General features: G+C 42.4%; 1 long non-coding RNA gene across 11 annotated transcripts in view; it reads left to right on the top strand.

The window, feature by feature from the left end:
* The window catches only part of LOC102012627, a 133,161-nt gene that overhangs the window by 84,000 nt on the left and 38,830 nt on the right, over window positions 1–10,331 (top strand). For 10 of the 11 annotated variants that reach the window (XR_001233088.1, XR_001233087.1, XR_260161.2 and 7 more), the window contains 2 exons: window positions 7,383–7,497; window positions 8,221–8,606. This is a non-coding gene — a long non-coding RNA (uncharacterized LOC102012627). The remainder of the gene's footprint in view (window positions 1–7,382; window positions 7,498–8,220; window positions 8,607–10,331) is intronic. The other variant, XR_001233091.1, reaches the window with a different exon arrangement.

The raw sequence follows: 10,331 nt of genomic DNA, 5'->3' as shown, positions 1-10,331 counted from the left end.
TAGAAGCCATACAGGGTATGTCTACTTATTTTTCAGAGGAAGTACACAAAATTAAAATTGTTCAAAGGACATACTCAAAATCATCCAGAAAGTCAGTAGTAAAATCATGTTTTGAACACAGAAGTTATGAAAAGTAAAACAAATGCCTTTAGTGCACTTAGAAAATCTGAATATAGAGGCATCTGCTGTTCTTTGATCCTAACATGGCCGTGAGCCTTTGAAATTTGGTGAAGACGCAGTATTTAAGCAGGAGTCTTTTAAAAATGTTGACCGTGCCAGGTATGGTAGCACATGCCTGTAATTCCAGCAATTGGGAGGATGAGGCAGGAGGATCGCCATGAGTTTGAGGCCAGCTTGGAATATACAGTGAGTCCAAGACCAATCTGAACTACATAGCAAGACCTTGTCTCAAAAAAAAAGTTGATCATAATAATTTTACACTTACAAAACTGACCTTTTACTTATATATTATGTTACACAATAAAGCAATAGAGATATTAAAATTAACAACGGCCCTGAGAACTTGCTGTGTCACAAGCATTGTGTCACTTAAAGTGCACTATATCACTATTTTACATCATTAAGATGACAGCTCTCACAGAAGTACTGCTATCATCCCCTTTCTATGACTGAGTCATCCTTAGAGACATTTAGTAATGTGTATGAGATTACAGGGAGTGAGTACCAGTCTGGGACTTATATCCAGTACCTTCTGACACCAAGTTCTGTGTTACTGTTATAATGCATAATCTCCATAGTTAGTAGGGGTGACACTAACCTTTTTACCTTGAAATTTTAATTATTCAGACAAGGTACAGAAACTAGCAGATTTTAGTCCTTTAAGAATTTTTGCACTTAATTGAAAGCCTTTAAGAAGATAATATTTCTAATAAGGTATTGTATCTATGTATCATGATCAATTACCTTTTCTGGGGAATGGATGCCCTTGGTTTATTACACAGTCAGAATTTCAGTGGCTGTTAGTTGCCATTAGCAGGCCATGGCCATCAAATAGGTGCCCTGTCATGAGTGAGGCCTACTTAGTTATCCTAAGACCCTACACAGTATTCTGGGGTATTGAAAAATTGTGTTTGGGCTGAGGCCCAGCCTCCTGTCCTGCTCAGCCACACATGTCCTTCAACTGACAGATACCCAGCACTCACTGTATCTGTAATCTTAGGTAACTTTCTAAATCCTCACTGACAACCAGGTCTCATTGACTACATCTGAGAAATGGCCTTTGGCTCTTGCACTTCCTCTCTGTACTTCCTGTCACTGCCGTTCTGTAGACAACCATCAGTCGTCTCTTTCCGGGATTATGCTGAAAGTCCACTAAGTCTTGGGACATCTCTGGTACCTTCCAATCCACTCTTTCCTTTGCTACCAGAATGATCTCTTTAAAATGAATCATGTCACTCTTCTAGATGGCTTGCTGTTGCCTATAAAGTAGAATTCACACTCCAAACTGGTATAAGGTTAAATTTTGTGACAAGGAGCATAAGTTATGAGCTGGGTGTATTTCACCCAGTCGTACTCACACCTTACTCACACAATACCCTCCACAATTTGACCCTTTCCTTCTGTAATTCAGTAAATATCTAGTGAATCAGTGAATGCTTTTCTCCTTAGAAATCCTTTAAACAAGATTCCTTACAGTTGTTACTCAACAATCAAACTTAGTCAGTGCCCACCATGTACTAAACTTTGACAATCACTGTTTTATAATAGGATAATGGTAATAGTTGGGGACATGGAGCTTAGCTGCATTTGAATGCATTCTGATTAAGTTCTGGTCTTCTTTCTCTAAGTGGATTTGCTTTTGTAAGCACATCATTGTCTTCCCTGGGCCTCAGTTTCTCCATCTGTGTAATTACATTCCTTACCTGCAGTGGCCCTAACATTAGAATTCCTTAGAAGGAAGAACTGGGAATATGAGCCCTAGGTTGCCAGACATGTGTTCCAGCTAATTCCTACGTTCAGCATTTCGAAGGCATCCTTACTTAGTTCCTCTTACCACTTTAGCACCGCTTCTTAGATCCTCCTGACTGCCCCTGCATGGAGTCACAGCACTGTGGTTGGAATATTCAATAAAGTGGACTCTGGAGTTGAAATAATGCAGCTCTTAGAGTCTTCAGCTGTGATCTCTGCTTCAGACCAAAATTTTTCTTGGCCTATGATTCCTTAGTCCTTACTAGGAGAGAGAAAAGAGAGAGAAAGAGAGGGTGAGAGAGTCTTACTTCAGGAAGTGCTAATGCTGACTTAGCATGCTGTAGGACTACAGTTGGAGCAGGAACTTGTGTGGACTGGCAGGGAGCTTGCAGGCTTAAGTCAAAGAGAGGAAAAAGGTGAGGTCAGCATAGGAGAAACAGTTCTGATGGCAAAGATTTCAAGAGCTGGAAGGCAGCAGGGCTGGTATGCATAAAAATTCTTTTTTGAGAAGCTTTTGTGTATTGGGCAATTAAATCTGAACTATAATTCTGCAAAGCAGGTATTATTATCCCATGGAGAATCCAAAGCTCAAAGAGATTAACTTTTTTAGAATCATACGATTAATAAGTAACTGTGGGGCTCAAATATAGTTCTTCAGGGACTTGAGTTCTTTCTTTCACATACCCTGAAAAGCATCTGAAAAGAATTTAGGAAATTGTGAGAATAAAACTAGGTATTCATAGAATACTCACTGTGTGATAATTTTAAGAAAAGGGGCAAAGTACTAATGGGATAATACTGAATCCTAAATCAACAACACTAACCATGCCAAAAGGTAGAGTTACAATCACCTTACTAAACAGCTTAGGTTATAAAGGAATGTTGTCCTTTGGAGGGACACAGAATGATGTTGTTAATTCCTTGAGCATGAATGTGACTAATAAACTGGGTGGGGCACCTGTCATCTTGTCTACACAGCTGTCCGGGCAGGCTAATCTCTGGCTGGAGTCTCCCTGCCGTCCGCCCCGTTGCATGCTGCTGTCTAATCTCCTGGCTTCACAGTTAGGTTGACATTTTTGCTTAGTCTGACTCACTTGCTCCCAGCCTCAACTGTTCTGCGCCAGTGCAGACTTCTTTTACACTTGGCCTACTTAGAAACACGGAACGTTAGTGTTGGGAGGGAGCTGCCTAGGAGTCACCTAGCGTAACCGCTTTATGTTACAACTAGGTAAATGGCCCCAGATGAGACTGGTGTATCTTGTCTAAATCTGGGTGGGTTTTGGTATGAGGCATAGTGGGACTTCAGTAAGACAACGTGTAGGGCAGAGAAGGAAGCTGGGATTGAGCAGGCCTGGAGCTGACAATGCTAACTCAGCTGCAGGACTATTAGGGGTGGGGGCGGAACACAGGGAGGGGAAGAGTGGGTTGGGTTAGAGAAGCAGAGTTGGGAACCTAGCCAGGCAGTCTGAAGTTCAGGGTAGAACTTCTGTCCCAGCAGAGAAATGTGGCACTGAAGGTCACTTGTGAAAACTGGATCAACAGGAGGATGAGGGAGTGTAGAGAAGAGAAAAATCATAACTTGACTAGTAGCAGTATACCCCAACCAGATTGGGCGCCGGGACCCACACACTTCTTACCCTCTTTAGGAAGGCTTCCTGCAGCCGGAGGGAGGTAGTGACTCCAGCTCATAGCTGGGGAACCAGGGAAGACAGCAGTAAAGCACTCTGTCCATTGTGCTTCCCAAGTATCTCTGGGATGTCCCTTCCCCCATTTCTGTGCTGACCACCTCAAGCCCCGCTCATGACTTGCCCAATTATTGCAAGGGCATTTTAGTTCATTTATTACCCTCCGACTGTACTCTTCCTTTTTTATTTTTTCCCCTTTGATTTAAGACAGGGTCCCACTGTGTAGCCCAGGCTGGCTTCGAACTCATGGCAATCCTCCCCCAAGTGCTGGGATTTCAGGCGTGCACCACCATGCCCGGCTTGATGGTGCTCTCTCTGAAGCAGCCCCCTCACCATCACCAGAGCCTATGAGGGTGTCACCTGCTCTCTGTAAATGCTGGGTGGCCTGCCATTGGCTAGCAGCCTTTCTCAGCTGGGCTTCCATGTGAGACTCAAGCCCTACAGAAAATTATTTGAGTGACTATTTTCTCAATTCTCTCTAGGAAGGTACATAGTGGCATTCCAGGCGGGGTGGGGGGGGAATTTATTTGTACAATGCAGGTTTTAAATCATCAGGGCTTCATTTTTCTTGTGGAGCTGCAGTTGAGAGGTGCTCCAGAGAATGAAGCTGGAGAAATGCCTAGGAGTGGAACACCAGGTCCTACTTAACTTTAGCCTAACCATCTATGTAGCATCATCTCCTGTTTACCCTGTGATGCATACTGTGCTCTAGTTACAACAGTCTCTCGCCATTCCTTCATCCTTCTTGTCTTACTGTTCTTCCTTCAATGTGCACTGCTTCTTGGATTTGTAAAATCTTACTCATCCTTCAAGGCCTAGGTCATATGTTACCTCCTCTGAGAAATGGTACCTCCTCCAACCCCCCAAGGCAGTACAAGGTTTTCCTTCCACAGTGTGCCCATGCTATTTGTGTGTGTGCCACTGTGTAGCCCATTTTTCATAGTTGGAAGTTTACATATCCATAACGCTCACAAAATTTTGAGTTTTTCCACAATAAACGCAATGAACATCATCCTCCTCACTCCTTGACCTGAATAGGTTCTTTTGAACCAAAATAGCTAGAAATCCCCTAGGTAGTGGAAATGCTAACTCTGGAACACAGTTATCTTGTCCATTATTATTTGTGTTCTATACATGACTGAAACGAGATCAGACATTAAATATGCCCCTGCCAGATATGCAGCTGTGGTAATGTGCATTGGAAAGACTTCCTGAGAAAGTGAGGGAGGAAGGGTGGGTAGGCCTAATTGGGAAGGAAGAATAGACCCAGGACGGTGTTAAGTAAGGTGTAGTAGCAGTTGCCACCAGGAGATGTGGAGAGAACCAACTTTATAATTTCTGCAGGAAGCAGAAAGAGGAAAAGAAAGAGAAATAGTTGATGGTGGTGTTAACTGAAGAGCAACTATGTCAGGAACTGATGTCTGAGATGACTCATCAGCGCGATGATCTGTAACTGAGAATTTACATGTGCGTAGTTTAGAATACAGTCTCATAGGTGATCTCATCCAATTCTCAGAACAGTCCCGAGGTGGAAGTGGAGGGGGCGGTAGTGTGTGTGCGTGTGTGTGTGTGTACACATACACAGTGTTATACTGTCCGCTCTACAGAGGAGACTACCAAGCACTGAGAGAGAAATGACACACCAAACACCAGTGGTCCCTAAGTACTGCAGTAGGAACTCGAGGCAGGTCCACCTCTCTACTGGTCCAGGGCCACATTTAACTTTAAGAATGAGGAAGTAACTTTTCTGATCTAAAAGCCAAAGGTCTATATAAAATCAAATAGGTTTAAATGAAGAGGTTTTTCTGAGATAGACTCAGGGACTCTCCATAAACTCAGAACTTTTCTGGGTTGATTTATAATGAAGATAGAAAACCATTTGTCAGCCGACTTGCAGAGACTTGGCTGATACAGAGCAATTCTCTGCTTGAACCAGGCAAAAGGCTCACTTGACTAGAGAATCTGGGGCAGGAGAGGAGAGCAGAGAGCAGCTACTTCTTGCCTGCTGTGACTCCAGGGGGCACAGGGGGGCCAATGAACAGCCTGAAGCTCAGCTATTCGGTTAGCTCCAAACAGACAGAGACGAAGCCTCAGGTTGATGGAATGGGGGATTTAGAATGATGAGAAGCCGCCCATCTGGTGTGCTACCTCTCAGATCCACTCACAAACCTTGCAACCTACAAGACCTTAGAACATCAGGGCAGGGACCAGGCTCTGCAGATGGTTCATTCTGTTGTGTATAACAGAGTACGGCACTGCCTGTCTCTCCTTCGTATTGGGAGACACACAGAGGCACAGAGTTGGTTTTAATAACTTTTCACCTCATGACACAGTGAATACTGCTCACGATATATAAAGCAAAACTCAAGAAACAGCTTACAGTTACAAAAAGATTTCAAGTTCATTATAAACATTTTTGTACACCAAGACAGGATAGTCATCAATTTCTTATCTTTCTTGCACAGAAGTTATCTAGGAAATTTCAAAGAAATTCTTATGAATTCATTCAATGCCACTAATATTGTGTACACCCCTCTTTGCTAGATGCTACTATGTGATGGGCCCTGTTTTTGAAAGAGACTGTCTAGCTCAAGTGGCTCAATTTTTCAGTAAAAATTGAAGGCCCAGAGAAGGTAGTATCTTGCTGAATGTCACACAGCTGGTTCCTGGAGAGACCAGATAAAGAAAATAGTTCTACTTTTCAATTAAGATCCTGATCTAAAGCTGTTTGGGAGATGAAGGAAGGTGTTATCTTCCTTTCCTTCTGTTCCAACTCAGTAAATCACTTTGTTGGCTTTATGAGTATTAGAGAAAGTGAACATTTTCCTATACTGTGTTTTCTGGGCCCAAGCACGGTCTGTTAGTAGTAAACCAGAGATCTTCATTCTGTGGGACTGTCCATTCTACATCCTTTTTAAACTCCACTCTCCACAAGGGCTCTCAGTTGTATGACTGGAGCCCCGAGATCAGGGAAATCAGGTTGCTTGCATTTTGCTTTTTCACAGGAGGCAAAATATGTCAACGCACTGCCAAAAAATACCACAAAGTTCTGTTTCACTGTTATTTAAAAGAATTAGTTCTGTAAGAAATGCTGGTAATACTTGTAGTGGTCAGGGTTCTCCAGAAAAATAGGACCAATAGGGTGTGTGTGTGTGAGAGAGAGAGAGAGAGAGAGAGAGAGAGAGAGAGAGAGAGAAGGAGAGAGAGAGAGACAGATGACTCAAGCAGTTATTGACAAGTCCAAAGTCTGCAGGGTAGTTGTAATTCCTGACAGCCAGCTGTTGGAAGAATTCTCTCTGGCTTAGAAGAGCTCAGATTTTTGTTCTGTTCAGCTAACTGGATAAGGTCTTCCCCCATTATGCAGGACAATCTGCTGTACTCAGAGTCCACTGATAAAAAAAATGTCAAACACATCCAAAACACTCTCACAAAAACATGTAGAATAATGTTTGAGCATATATCTAGGCACTGCAGCAAGCTGACACATCAGGTTAGCCATCATAATACTATAAGCTGAAAACTTTACAACCCTAAGGATCATATCAGAATTCAGAGCAGCTGTATGGGTGCCAGTTGCTGGGAGAACCACTGGAGAAAAGTCCTTTGTGTTCCTGGACCTCACATAAGGGTAACTTGAAAAGGAAAGAGAAGAGATCCTGGAAAAGTTGGTAAAACCATCAGGTGGACAGGAATGTTAAACTGGAAAAGACATTTTGGCAAATATAGAGATTCTATGGTCCTAATGTTTTCCCTTGTTCTGTTTCATAGATGAAGAAGAGGAACATCCAGAAATCAAAGTCTGTATAGGGCAGAAATTGTCTTGCTCTTTCTTTACATATGCTTGGTGGGCCAGAGTTGAAACAGCCAGACCTTTAGGGCTAAGGTAATATTCCCTTCCTGATTCCTCTGTGGGGTGTGCTGAGACATTTGGCTTCACGTTTGGGGAGTTAAAACCTGTGATAGATTTGTAGACGCTCTGATCCTTGCCCAACTGAATACATCCCATAAATGGCTTTGGTCCTGGGGATTTGTGTGGACATTCAGTAAGAATCTTTTCAGCCAGTCTTTGTTCTAAATGCTGGCAGTAGAGCAGTTTGAAAAAGTGACAAAAATCCCTGCCTTCTTGCTATTTATATTCAACCAAGGAGACAGACAATAAAAAGAACATAAGTAAGTGAAATATATAATATGCTAATCACAAGTGATGAGAAAAATAAAGCAGGGAGGGTGACTAGGATATGCTCGGGAATGGATGTTGCAATTTCAGATAAATGGCTAAGAAAGGCCTCCTAACAAAGTGACATTTCTAAAATGTGTATAATAACTTTTTATTGGTACATTTTTAGATATCCATAATGATAACATTCACCATACGGAATTTGTCCCTGTACATAATATGCCTTGATTCTTCTTTTTTTCCCATCCCCCCTTCAACCCTTCACTTACAAAAGCTATGGGGTTTTTTCCTGTCTTTTCTCATTTTTTTTCTTTTCCCTTCCTTCCTTGTTTTCTTTCTTTTCTCCTCCCCTTTCCTTGTTCCCCTTCTCAACTGAACATTTTCTCCCATTTCCCCCTATCTATTACACATTTTGGTCCTTATTTACAGTAAAAGTGACATTTGAATAAAGGCCAAAAGGAAGTGAGAGGATGAACGGTGCAAACATCTGGGGAAAGCGCATTTTTGGGAGAATTGCAAAGACCATGGTTGTGAGTATAACCGTATTCTCCTAAAAGGTAGTTTGAAGTCTTGCTAATCCCTAGCACCTGTGAAATGCAACTTTATTTCTAAGCAGCATCTCTGCAGATGTAATCAAGTTAGGATGAGGTCACTAGAGTGGGCTCCAACCCACCATGATTGGTGTTTTTATAAGAGGAAACAGAGCAGAGACGCACAGGAGAATGCCATGTGATGATGGAGGAGAGATTGGAATGATACAGCCGCAAGCCCAGGAATGCCAAGAATTGACAGCCACCACCAGCAGCTAGGAAGAGGTAAGGAAGTATTTGTTCCTACAGGTTCCATATGGAGTGTGGCCCTAAATGCAGTGATCCTTTCAGCCCTCAGAACTGTGAGACAATAAATATCTGTTCTTTTAAGTCACTAATTTATGGTTCTTTACTATGGTAGCCCTTGGAAACAAATATAGCCATAAAACAGGAATTTACCTGGCATATTGAAGGGATATCAAAGCCAGTATAGCAAGAAAGGGATGATAGAAGAGGTTAGAAGCTGGGGATATAGCTCAGTGGCACAACTGCCTGCCTGGCAAGTGTGAGGAGCCAAATTCGATTCCCAGTACAAACAAACAAACAAAAAAAAGAGATTAGAGAAGTTACATAAAGATGGTAAGGTCATGTAGCACTTTATGGGTCAAAGAAGTGATATGATCTGACTTACCAGTAACTTTAACAGGTCTACATATAGTTATAACTGGGAGCTACATTCATGACTGAATAGAGACGTACTGAAGCACCAAGGTTATATTAAGTAGACAAAATAATCATAAGAAGTAGTGAGAAAGGTGCCAAATTGTATAAATACTAAAAATTATAATTAAATATTTTATTTGCCCTTTTGGAGGGGGTTAAGACATGGTCTCACCATGTAGTTCAGGCTGGCCTTGAACTCAGTATGTAGGCTAAGCTAGTCTTGAACTTGCTGAAATCCTCCTGCCTCAGCCTTCTGAGTTCTGGGATTATAGGTGTGTGCCTCCTTGCCCAACTCACTTGCTCTTTAGTTCTTTTCTAACCTGTAGTGATGATGCATAGCTGATTTATATATTTATTTATCTTTTTCTCTTTTTTTTTCAGACAGGATCTTGCTATGTAGTACAGGCTATTATTCAACTCAGTTATGTAGCCCAGGCTGGCCTCAAACTCATAGCAATCCTCTTGCCTTAGCCTTCTGTGTGCTGCAATTATAGGCGTGCACAGCCACACCGAACTTGTGCATAGCTAATTTAAAAGAGATGAGATTTTATTTTTTAGAAAAAGAGCATTAGACAGCAAAGCATAAACTTTCTGATCTCACTTAAACACTAGTGGCCAGCTAAGGTTTTTCAGACAATAATCACGGCATACTCATCGCATGGGATACAAAAAGATGAACCAGATCCCTTTTCTGGTAAGACTTGTTGACCAGTCATGGGGAGTGTGGTCAGCAGACAGGCTTCAACTGTCAGCACCTTTAGTGTCTGCCTCAGCTGCTGGGAACCACTTTGCCCTAAATTAGGTACTTCAGGGCCACCGTGCCCAATGGCTGAGCGAGGTGTAGGTAGAGATTCAGACTTGGGACCTCTGGAAGGTGACACGTGCTCCAGAGCCCTTGCTGGAGTGGAAGCTCTCCGAGCCCTCCGTGCAATTTGACATCTGTGCTCCGTTCTGCTTCTGCCTTTCCTTTCCTACCTGCTGGTCCCTCCTGTGGTGCCCCAGCTCGGTCAGGGTCTGCTTTCACGGAAGCAAACCTGCGACACCTGTTGGCAGTTACCTTAGTTGCGGGTGGATTCTGAGGAAATAGCACATTTTTGTACTGTGAACATGGAAATCACACTTGGGAAGATGTCAGTGAACGAGAATTGCAACCCTGTCTACTTGTAAAACAGAGAAACTCAAATGAGTTCATGGGATTTTTTTTAAGAATTAGGAGTGTCTCACAGAAACCAATTGTCAGAACTCATGAAAGACCGGAATGGAAATGGAAAATGAAATGAAAAAGTC

Source organism: Chinchilla lanigera, unplaced genomic scaffold, assembly GCF_000276665.1.
Source record: "Chinchilla lanigera isolate Chin_1 unplaced genomic scaffold, ChiLan1.0 scaffold00013, whole genome shotgun sequence".
NCBI classification, from domain to species: Eukaryota; Metazoa; Chordata; class Mammalia; order Rodentia; family Chinchillidae; genus Chinchilla; species Chinchilla lanigera.
This window is presented reverse-complemented; position numbering and strand designations above follow the sequence as displayed.